General features: G+C 37.2%; 2 long non-coding RNA genes across 2 annotated transcripts; one reads left to right on the forward strand and one right to left on the reverse strand.

The window, feature by feature from the left end:
* Positions 1-3,104: 3,104 nt before the first annotated feature.
* LOC308371991 lies at positions 3,105-5,581 on the forward strand. Its single transcript, XR_013968816.1, has 3 exons — positions 3,105-3,227; positions 5,144-5,271; positions 5,387-5,581. It is a non-coding gene; the product is annotated as an uncharacterized lncRNA (long non-coding RNA).
* Positions 5,582-7,525: 1,944 nt separating this feature from the next.
* LOC308360791 lies at positions 7,526-9,377 on the reverse strand. The gene is made up of 3 exons (XR_013968532.1): positions 9,255-9,377; positions 7,836-7,963; positions 7,526-7,720 (listed from the first exon to the last, which is right to left on the reverse strand). It is a non-coding gene; the product is annotated as an uncharacterized lncRNA (long non-coding RNA).
* Between the last annotated feature and the right edge of the window lie 3,059 nt (positions 9,378-12,436).

The raw sequence follows: 12,436 nt of genomic DNA on the forward strand, positions 1-12,436 counted from the left end.
TGTATCTCTCTTTTTATCTCTTTCTTTCTCTCTTTCATGATTTTGCCCACACTGTAAAAAAAAAATGTAATAAAACAGAATTTTACTGTTTTTTTTTACAGTTTTTTTCTGTATTTTTAAAATACCATTCATTTTACAAAAAGAAACTGTGATTTTACATGACAAATGTAAAATAACATGAAATCACTGTAAATGTAAAAACACAGAATATTTCTGTTGTTTTACACAGAAAAAACCCATTAGAAATACGTATATTTACTGTTGTAACACGGGTAGATGAAATCAAGCATTCTGATTGGTTGAGAGTGAGTCACTCAAAAATATCGAAACTGAACAAAGATGGCGGCGTGTAGCCTGTTAGTGGGAAATATTTGATGTGAATTAAGCTATCTACACGACTTTTTATACGTCTACATTGACTCGGTTAGTTGTTTATGTGCAACACGGATGGTGCACAGTATTGGTGGTTTTAACTAAGGCTCTCAAATATTATTTTAGGTTGCTGATTTCGCGTAGACCAAAACCCCATTAAGAACCATAGTAGCTTAAGCTAGCTAGCCTCTCTGCTAAAAGTATACCGTTAGCATACAGATTATGCTCTCATACATAGACATATACATGTGTTATGTCTATGCTCTCATACGCCTCCCGCATTGAGGCCGATGTAGGGTCTGCGCGCGCCCAAATAGAACATTCTTGCACTGGTTACCACGGAGTTTCAACACTGACAAGACACACGACAGCAGAAGACTAAAGGTAAATGTCTTTGTACTTTAATTGAGTTCTCAAAAATAAAAAGCTTAATACCCTGGCATTGTATTTGACGATGAAAGGCTCATTGTGTATAGGTTGTCGTGCTGTCATGTTGGTGTGCTGAATGGGGGCCGTAATGTGAGTGTAGCCAACACCATATGAGGCTCTGGCTAACTTTGACTAGCTAGCTTGCACTAACAACCTTCAGTTTGTAGTCGTTAGGTAATGTAAGCCATAGTAGCTAGCTAAGGTAACATGTACAGTTCAAGTTAGCTAGCTAGCCAACCTGGATAATTTAATCTGTAAAATTGGTTGGCATTTTGTATTTGCTATTGAAAACATGCAGAGTGAGAGAAAGTAAAAACCTGGCTAGTAACATATTGCGTTTTCTAATGACGAAGGCTCTTTTAAGCACATATCATAGATACTCTTTTGCCATAGCTTTAAGGCTAGCTATTTAGCATATCGTGTTGGCTAGTTTGCTCCATTTTATATTATAACCATAGAGCAGGGGCAACGCCAGTGGTGTAAATCAGTTTTCCCCAAACCCTTTTCTCTCGAAGCACAATCTATGTATTCTATGGGGAAAAAAGTCTCACGGCACACCAGCATTACATGTTATTGTGTTGTTTGGTTGTGAAATGCCTTTTAAGTTTAGTTTGTTCGAGTTCCCCCCCACAGACAAGGCACAATGGAATCGGGAGCAATCTCCTGTGAACTTGAATGCATAGCTTGAGTATTGGTCATTGTATTGTCTGTTCCTGACCTGTTACATTTTCTTTTTCTGTTCAATTCTACAACAGAGTAACCGGCCTTGAACGGTTCAAATAAAACACAGTTCGGTAAGATTTAATTACTCAAATACGGCACTATCTATCAATCTAATTTTGCTACATGGTTTGATAAGCTAGCAAAACAATGGCAATGGTAGAAGTGGCTGTCTGTTTTTTTTTTAGTTTTTTTTACTGTAGTGAATAATGACTAAAACCTTGTTTTTCTTCTCTTTATCAGCAAATGGAGGCTAGCTTTAAAAAAAATACTGGCATCTATCTACCTAGATGGCAGAGAGATCTGCAAGATAGTTTACCACCTGCGAAGGAATTACTTGATGAATGAAAATCTCAAGATGGCCTACCTTCTGAAGTGTATATATAGATTGATTTCTCATGTATAATGCCGACTTCAATGAGTTTATTGATACAGATCGTAACACAGACATCAACGAACTTGATACATTTCAGTTGTTTTTTTCTGGTCGGGTTCTGAGCTAGCGGATGCAGAAATTCAACTGATATGTCCGGTAAGTCTGTAAGATAAGAAAACTTTGGTTGAATAGTTGTTGCTAATTTTTTAAGTAATTGTGCAGTCCTGTTGAAAATATGTGTTTTAAATGTTTGTTTAGGGATTTTAAACTGCACCAATGGCTCATACATTTTTGTATTGGTTTGTGTTTTTCTCCAGCCTCCTCCCCTGCCAAGACAGACACATTTTCTACCTTCCCATGACAGGCTGGACGACAGTGGATTGGAGTACTCAAAGTACTAATTCAATCAAAAGCTCCAAACATACTCACAGAATATGAGAAATCTGGTACCATATGCACAAAAAACAGGGTGCTACTTGTGAGGGTTGCTGTCAGCAATCTTGAGGAGAGATGAGGATTGTAAGTTGACGACACTGTCAAAGTGTGAGATTCAAAAGTATTGACAGTGGAGTGGAAGTTGTTCTTATATATCTCATACTTAAAATTAATATTTTAGTCAATACATGTGAAGTGTGAGTATAACTGATGGCAATACATGTTTCTAATTGAAGAGTTCAGGTGCAAAAACTTAAAAATGTAGGTATGATATAAAGGGAAATATTCTCAGTGCCTACTATACGATAATCATGCCAGCTGTGTTTTTTCCAATTTACCACAAAAAAGGTCAGGTGGACTTCTGAACTCTTCAATGTGTGTTTAGAAATGGTTTGGTTGATGCTGTCTGTTATTTTCAGTTACCCATCCAGTGATGACAAGGTGCGTCTTGACAAGAATGTTGTCACCACGTTTCCTAAATTGAGTGTCAAAATCCAGGAACACAATGAGGGATATGTAAGTGTTACCTTCCCACCCCACATTTTACTGATGTACCAAATGTTTATTGTTTCAGAAATAAGGGCCATTGTATTTTTGGTATTATTGACTGATGCCTCATGTCCACTCTCTACCTTCAACCCATGAAAAGGAACACTTACCCCCCCCCCCCCCCCCATATCTCAGTAAATATAGCCTGTAAATTCAAATGAATAAATTGGATGGAATATTTATCTTTGTACATCTTAGTTTGACTTCGATAGCCAGTTTGAGGGGAAAGCTGATCTTTTCCTTCGCAAATGGCAGATGAACATCATCCCTAAGCTAATGAAGGTTGCTGCGTTGGAGTTGTCTGAGGATCTGGAAAATCCTTCAACCACCAGGAACAACAGTGATGGTATGTTGGTTCGCATTCAGAAAGATAGGGGGGAAATGCACTTATAACTTTTATGCAATGGATAATAACTGAAGCCAGTTTAATTGTTCAAGATAACTTAAAGTGCATATGACACCTCAATACTATTTTTTTTTAATAAATAGAACGAAGGTGGTATTTCACAATCGATATATATATGTTGAGGAAAAATATACACATTTGACTTGTTAAAATCATCATTTGAATGCAGCGCCACTGAGCTACCGACTTCCCAAGCGACTCACTACCACCCTGCGTTAAAAAACTTAAATTACTTAAACGGAGGTACTCTGTTGCACTTGGTCGCCATTTTTCCTGACAGAAAACACATTTTCTCAGGGAGCCACCGGCTATTTTCTCAGTTGTAAATATGCCTTCACGGTGTGTTGCAGCATATTGCTCGAACGTCAGTTCCCATTCTTTTAGCCTTTTCAAATTTCCAAAAGACGAGGAAGTACGCGAGAAGTGGGTGCAGAATGTGTGTCGCACAAGAGTGCCTTCTCCAGCAAGCTTGAAATGACAACTAAAGTAATTTGCTGTGAAGTAATGCTGGAAGCATTGCTCTCTTTCCATTAAATAGGGAATGTATTTCACGTATTTAGAATGGCTGACCTAACAAACAACAGCTGTGAAAGAGCTACAGTACATTGCGTAAGTATTCACCCCCTTGGATGTTTTACCCTTTTATGGCTTTTATAAATCAGTCATGGTCAATATAAGTTGGCTTTTTGGACAAAAAAATTCACAAAATAGCTCTCTTTAATGTCAAAGTGAAAATATATTTCTACACAGTCATGTAAATTAAATACAAATATGTAATGAAAATAAGTGATTGCATAAGTATTCACCCCCTTTATCACCCCCTTTATATAGACTGACCTAATTCAACAGAGGTCCAGCCAATTGGTGCTAGAAGTCTCACAATTAGTGATATGGGGATCAGTGTGCAGTAAATGTGTCTCAAGTGATTGTAGTATAACGACACCTGTGTCTGGAAGGTCTATTCACTGGTCAGTATTCAGTAATCAGTATTCCTGGCTACTGTTACAACATGAAGACCACAGATCACCCTAAGAAACTCAGAGAAAAGGTTATTGAAAAGTACAGGTCAGGGGAAGGATACAAAAAAATGTCCAAGGCACTTAACATCCCCTGAAATTCTGTTCAATCCATCATGAAGAAATGGAAGGAATATGGCACATGTGTAAATCTGCCTAGATCAGGCCGTCCTTACAAACTGAGTGACCATGCAAGAAGGAAACTAGTAAGAGAGGCCACCAAGACACCTATGACTACTCTGAAGAAGTTTCAAGCTTCAGCAGCTGGTATGGGAGAGACTCTGCATACCACCACTGTTGCCTTGGTTCTTCACCAATCAAAGCTTCATTGAAGAGAGCCACTGTTGAAAAAATGCTCCACTTTGGTCTCATCAAACCACAGAACCTTCTTCCACTTGACCATGGAGACTTCCACATGCCTTTTGGCGAACTGTAGTCGATCCTTTTTTTCAACAGTGGCTCTCTTCCATAAAGCTTAGATTGGTGAAGAACCAAGGCAACAGTGGTGGTATGCAGAGTTTCTCCAATCTCAACTGCTGAAGCTTGAAACTTCTTCAGAGTAGTCATAGAATTCAGCAATTTTGAGCAATTTTCTGCCACAGACTTCAGGTTTCAGGTAAGCCGGCACTGCTTGCCGAAGAGCGTCGCGAAAACCACACTTTGAAATCGTGTACAAACCTAATTTTTCAATCATCGGGTTTACACATGACTTCAAAGTACTATGTTTTATGTATAGTCTTGATAATTATATGCCGTTTACCTTTTTTTTTTAGGTGTCATATGCACTTTAACCTTGTGTAATGGTAGATATCTAATTTGGATTCTAATATTTTCATGTAGACATGCTTTGCTTCAAAGCACTTCAGATGCTCATACACCTTCTTCCACCAATGCCATCAGGACGAGGGGCTGGATGGAGTCGCTGCAGTGTTAAATCAGCCATTTCCTACCTCATGGACTTTGTGCAAGTATGTTTGTGTCTTATGACTTATTGGTTGCATCACTGAACCTCCTGATGTTGTGTTGTGGTCTCCTCCCCATGCTGGTTTAATAATGTAGTAATTCAAACGTTTTGTGTTACAGCCTAGAACGAGCATTTCATCATTGCTTGAGAATCCTGATTCATCGAGAGGCCACCAGCCTAGCATTGTGTGCATTGGACACCCAAGCGGAGCTGCCCAGCAGTAGCTGATCGTCGCAAGAAGTGACAAGATTGCTATGCCACTTGGAGATGAAGGGCTGATGTATTGGGCCTTATTGAAAAAAAAAACATTTACATTTGCAGTCGAGTTGGAAATTATATTAGAAGATATCAAGAGTCTGTGGATTTTTGTTTAGTTTTTTTTTTTTACTTTTTTTCTTTCATTTCCAATTCAGTTGAATTTGTTTTTGTTTGTTTCAGAACCAGTTGCTGTATGGTTACCTGTTAGTTTTTTTTTATATATATACAGAATAAAAATACAGAGAATGGGAAATTGTAGTTGTTCTCAGCTTAGTCTTGTTCAAACACATTCATTTAAGCCCCTTTTCCGACTGGCCAAAAACTGGTTTAAACCATTTAAAATTAAAATGATTATTGTGTTATTAGGTGAGTATAGTTTTTTTAAGTTGAAAGTGCTTTAAATATTCATTTTTTTAACTAGTTTTTAAAGATTAATCAAATTATTGTTGTATACTATTATATTACATCTCATAAAAAATTATATACAGGATTTTTAAACAAATAATGCCATTAAAACCAACTAATAACAGCACATTTCTGTAAATGTAAGCATTATTACCCGTATAACAATGTTAATCTACCATCTTCATGGGTAATTTAATTTAACAGCACATTTCTGTAATTATGAGACCAATAAATGGATTTAGTGTGTGAACAAGTGATAGAGAGAGTAATTTTCTGTTATTTTACGGTATTTTTCTGGCACCCCAGCTGCCGGAAAAAAAACGTTTTTTTACGGTACAGTAATTTTCTGTTATTTTACGGTATTTTTCTGGCACCCCAGCTGCCGGAAAAAAACCGTTTTTTTACGATTTTTTTTTTTACAGTGCAGAGGATTTTTGTGTGTTTAATCTCTTTCTAATCACACTGTAAAAAAAAAAATCGTAAAAAAACGGTTTTTTTCCGGCAGCTGGGGTGCCAGAAAAATACCGTAAAATAACAGAAAATTACTGTACCGTAAAAAAACGGTTTTTTTCCGGCAGCTGGGGTGCCAGAAAAATACCGTATACCGTAAAATAACAGAAAATTACTGTACCGTAAAAATACGGTTATTTCCCGTAATTAAAATACAGTTTTTAGTTGTAATTTTACCAAGATTTTCCCTTATTTTCAGGTTTTTTAACATTAAATAACAACATTTTCACATTTTAAAACAATTAAATGACCTAGAAAAACGGTAAATAAACGTTGTATTACGAACATTATTCGTAATACAACATTTATTTTCCATTTTTCTAGGTCATTTAATTGTTTTAAAATGTGAAAATGTTGTAATTTAATGTTATTTTACGGTATTTTTTCTGGCGCCCCAGCTGCCAGAAAATTACCGTTTATTATAATTTTTAGTGTATAGTCACTTACCTGATCTTTCAGCCTTTGAGAATATGCCTCTCTCTATCACTTGTTCACACACTAAATCCATTTATTGGTCTCATAATTACAGAAATGTGCTGTTAAATTAAATTACCCATGAAGATGGTAGATTAACATTGTTATACGGGTAATAATGCTTACATTTACAGAAATGTGCTGTTATTAGTTGGTTTTAATGGCATTATTTGTTTAAAAATCCTGTATATAATTTTTTATGAGATGTAATATAATAGTATACAACAATAATTTGATTAATCTTTAAAAACTAGTTAAAAAAAATGAATATTTAAAGCACTTTCAACTTAAAAAAACTATACTCACCTAATAACACAATAATTATTTTAAATGGTTTAAACCAGTTTTTGGCCAGTCGGAAAAGGGGCTTAAATGAATTGTGTTTGAACAAGACTAAGCTGAGAACAACTACAATTTCCCATTCTCTGTATTTTTATTCTGTATATATATAAAAAAAAACTAACAGGTAACCATACAGCAACTGGTTCTGAAACAAACAAAAACAAATTCAACTGAATTGGAAATGAAAGAAAAAAAGTAAAAAAAAAAAACTAAACAAAAATCCACAGACTCTTGATATCTTCTAATATAATTTCCAACTCGACTGCAAATGTAAATGTTTTTTTTTTCAATAAGGCCCAATACATCAGCCCTTCATCTCCAAGTGGCATAGCAATCTTGTCACTTCTTGCGACGATCAGCTACTGCTGGGCAGCTCCGCTTGGGTGTCCAATGCACACAATGCTAGGCTGGTGGCCTCTCGATGAATCAGGATTCTCAAGCAATGATGAAATGCTCGTTCTAGGCTGTAACACAAAACGTTTGAATTACTACATTATTAAACCAGCATGGGGAGGAGACCACAACACAACATCAGGAGGTTCAGTGATGCAACCAATAAGTCATAAGACACAAACATACTTGCACAAAGTCCATGAGGTAGGAAATGGCTGATTTAACACTGCAGCGACTCCATCCAGCCCCTCGTCCTGATGGCATTGGTGGAAGAAGGTGTATGAGCATCTGAAGTGCTTTGAAGCAAAGCATGTCTACATGAAAATATTAGAATCCAAATTAGATATCTACCATTACACAAGGTTAAAGTGCATATGACACCTAAAAAAAAAAGGTAAACGGCATATAATTATCAAGACTATACATAAAACATAGTACTTTGAAGTCATGTGTAAACCCGATGATTGAAAAATTAGGTTTGTACACGATTTCAAAGTGTGGTTTTCGCGACGCTCTTCGGCAAGCAGTGCCGGCTTACCTGAAACCTGAAGTCTGTGGCAGAAAATTGCTCAAAATTGCTGAATTCTTCACCCTCCATCGATAGCTGTGTGGTGTGGGAACGAATGAAGTCTACCACCACTGACATCACAGGGTCACCTGGCAGTAGACCTCATTCGTTCCCACGCCACACAACTAGCGATGGAGGTTGAAGAATTCAGCAATTTTGAGCAATTTTCTGCAACAGACTCAAGCAGAGATGAGATTGAGGAAGACTTCGATCCGGATCAGTTTGTAAAGGTGATTGTGAGCATTTAGCCGTATCTGGAAGACGAGCCAGCAGAAGAGCCGAGTTCTGACAGTGATGACATAGAAGTTAGCTAGCCTCGCTGCTAATAAGTATAACGCCCCCCTCATTGAGGCAGATGTACCGTTTGCCTCCAGTCTCTTAGCTCTTTCACAGCTGTTGTTTGTTAGGTCAGCCATTCTAAATACGTGAAATACATTCCCTATTTAATGGAAAGAGAGCAATGCTTCCAGCATTACTTCACAGCAAATTACTTTAGTTGTCATTTCAAGCTTGCTGGAGAAGGCACTCTTGTGCGACACACATTCTGCACCCACTTCTCGCGTACTTCCTCGTCTTTTGGAAATTTGAAAAGGCTAAAAGAATGGGAACTGACGTTCGAGCAATATGCTGCAACACACCGTGAAGGCATATTTACAACTGAGAAAATAGCCGGTGGCTCCCTGAGAAAATGTGTTTTCTGTCAGGAAAAATGGCGACCAAGTGCAACAGAGTACCTCCGTTTAAGTAATTTAAGTTTTTTAACGCAGGGTGGTAGTGAGTCGCTTGGGAAGTCGGTAGCTCAGTGGCGCTGCATTCAAATGATGATTTTAACAAGTCAAATGTGTATATTTTTCCTCAACATATATATATCGATTGTGAAATACCACCTTCGTTCTATTTATTTAAAAAAAATAGTATTGAGGTGTCATATGCACTTTAAGTTATCTTGAACAATTAAACTGGCTTCAGTTATTATCCATTGCATAAAAGTTATAAGTGCATTTCCCCCCTATCTTTCTGAATGCGAACCAACATACCATCACTGTTGTTCCTGGTGGTTGAAGGATTTTCCAGATCCTCAGACAACTCCAACGCAGCAACCTTCATTAGCTTAGGGATGATGTTCATCTGCCATTTGCGAAGGAAAAGATCAGCTTTCCCCTCAAACTGGCTATCGAAGTCAAACTAAGATGTACAAAGATAAATATTCCATCCAATTTATTCATTTGAATTTACAGGCTATATTTACTGAGATATTGGGGGGGGGGGGGGGGGGGGGTAAGTGTTCCTTTTCATGGGTTGAAGGTAGAGAGTGGACATGAGGCATCAGTCAATAATACCAAAAATACAATGGCCCTTATTTCTGAAACAATAAACATTTGGTACATCAGTAAAATGTGGGGTGGGAAGGTAACACTTACATATCCCTCATTGTGTTCCTGGATTTTGACACTCAATTTAGGAAACGTGGTGACAACATTCTTGTCAAGACGCACCTTGTCATCACTGGATGGGTAACTGAAAATAACAGACAGCATCAACCAAACCATTTCTAAACACACATTGAAGAGTTCAGAAGTCCACCTGACCTTTTTTGTGGTAAATTGGAAAAAACACAGCTGGCATGATTATCGTATAGTAGGCACTGAGAATATTTCCCTTTATATCATACCTAAATTTTTAAGTTTTTGCACCTGAGCTCTTCAATTAGAAACATGTATTGCCATCAGTTATACTCACACTTCACATGTATTGACTAAAATATTAATTTTAAGTATGAGATATATAAGAACAACTTCCACTCCACTGTCAATACTTTTGAATCTCACACTTTGACAGTGTCGTCAACTTACAATCCTCATCTCTCCTCAAGATTGCTGACAGCAACCCTCACAAGTAGCACCCTGTTTTTTGTGCATATGGTACCAGATTTCTCATATTCTGTGAGTATGTTTGGAGCTTTTGATTGAATTAGTACTTTGAGTACTCCAATCCACTGTCGTCCAGCCTGTCATGGGAAGGTAGAAAATGTGTCTGTCTTGGCAGGGGAGGAGGCTGGAGAAAAACACAAACCAATACAAAAATGTATGAGCCATTGGTGCAGTTTAAAATCCCTAAACAAACATTTAAAACACATATTTTCAACAGGACTGCACAATTACTTAAAAAATTAGCAACAACTATTCAACCAAAGTTTTCTTATCTTACAGACTTACCGGACATATCAGTTGAATTTCTGCATCCGCTAGCTCAGAACCCGACCAGAAAAAAACAACTGAAATGTATCAAGTTCGTTGATGTCTGTGTTACGATCTGTATCAATAAACTCATTGAAGTCGGCATTATACATGAGAAATCAATCTATATATACACTTCAGAAGGTAGGCCATCTTGAGATTTTCATTCATCAAGTAATTCCTTCGCAGGTGGTAAACTATCTTGCAGATCTCTCTGCCATCTAGGTAGATAGATGCCAGTATTTTTTTTAAAGCTAGCCTCCATTTGCTGATAAAGAGAAGAAAAACAAGGTTTTAGTCATTATTCACTACAGTAAAAAAAAAAAAAAAAAAAACAGACAGCCACTTCTACCATTGCCATTGTTTTGCTAGCTTATCAAACCATGTAGCAAAATTAGATTGATAGATAGTGCCGTATTTGAGTAATTAAATCTTACCGAACTGTGTTTTATTTGAACCGTTCAAGGCCGGTTACTCTGTTGTAGAATTGAACAGAAAAAGAAAATGTAACAGGTCAGGAACAGACAATACAATGACCAATACTCAAGCTATGCATTCAAGTTCACAGGAGATTGCTCCCGATTCCATTGTGCCTTGTCTGTGGGGGGGAACTCGAACAAACTAAACTTAAAAGGCATTTCACAACCAAACAACACAATAACATGTAATGCTGGTGTGCCGTGAGACTTTTTTCCCCATAGAATACATAGATTGTGCTTCGAGAGAAAAGGGTTTGGGGAAAACTGATTTACACCACTGGCGTTGCCCCTGCTCTATGGTTATAATATAAAATGGAGCAAACTAGCCAACACGATATGCTAAATAGCTAGCCTTAAAGCTATGGCAAAAGAGTATCTATGATATGTGCTTAAAAGAGCCTTCGTCATTAGAAAACGCAATATGTTACTAGCCAGGTTTTTACTTTCTCTCACTCTGCATGTTTTCAATAGCAAATACAAAATGCCAACCAATTTTACAGATTAAATTATCCAGGTTGGCTAGCTAGCTAACTTGAACTGTACATGTTACCTTAGCTAGCTACTATGGCTTACATTACCTAACGACTACAAACTGAAGGTTGTTAGTGCAAGCTAGCTAGTCAAAGTTAGCCAGAGCCTCATATGGTGTTGGCTACACTCACATTCAGCACACCAACATGACAGCACGACAACCTATACACAATGAGCCTTTCATCGTCAAATACAATGCCAGGGTATTAAGCTTTTTATTTTTGAGAACTCAATTAAAGTACAAAGACATTTACCTTTAGTCTTCTGCTGTCGTGTGTCTTGTCAGTGTTGAAACTCCGTGGTAACCAGTGCAAGAATGTTCTATTTGGGCGCGCGCAGACCCTACATCGGCCTCAATGCGGGAGGCGTATGAGAGCATAGACATAACACATGTATATGTCTATGTATGAGAGCATAATCTGTATGCTAACGGTATACTTTTAGCAGAGAGGCTAGCTAGCTTAAGCTACTATGGTTCTTAATGGGGTTTTGGTCTACGCGAAATCAGCAACCTAAAATAATATTTGAGAGCCTTAGTTAAAACCACCAATACTGTGCACCATCCGTGTTGCACATAAACAACTAACCGAGTCAATGTAGACGTATAAAAAGTCGTGTAGATAGCTTAATTCACATCAAATATTTCCCACTAACAGGCTACACGCCGCCATCTTTGTTCAGTTTCGATATTTTTGAGTGACTCACTCTCAACCAATCAGAATGCTTGATTTCATCTACCCGTGTTACAACAGTAAATATACGTATTTCTAATGGGTTTTTTCTGTGTAAAACAACAGAAATATTCTGTGTTTTTACATTTACAGTGATTTCATGTTATTTTACATTTGTCATGTAAAATCACAGTTTCTTTTTGTAAAATGAATGGTATTTTAAAAATACAGAAAAAAACTGTAAAAAAAAACAGTAAAATTCTGTTTTATTACATTTTTTTTTTACAGTGTGTAGTTCAGA

This window comes from Sprattus sprattus (assembly GCF_963457725.1).
Source record: "Sprattus sprattus genome assembly, chromosome: 1".
NCBI lineage: Eukaryota > Metazoa > Chordata > Actinopteri > Clupeiformes > Clupeidae > Sprattus > Sprattus sprattus.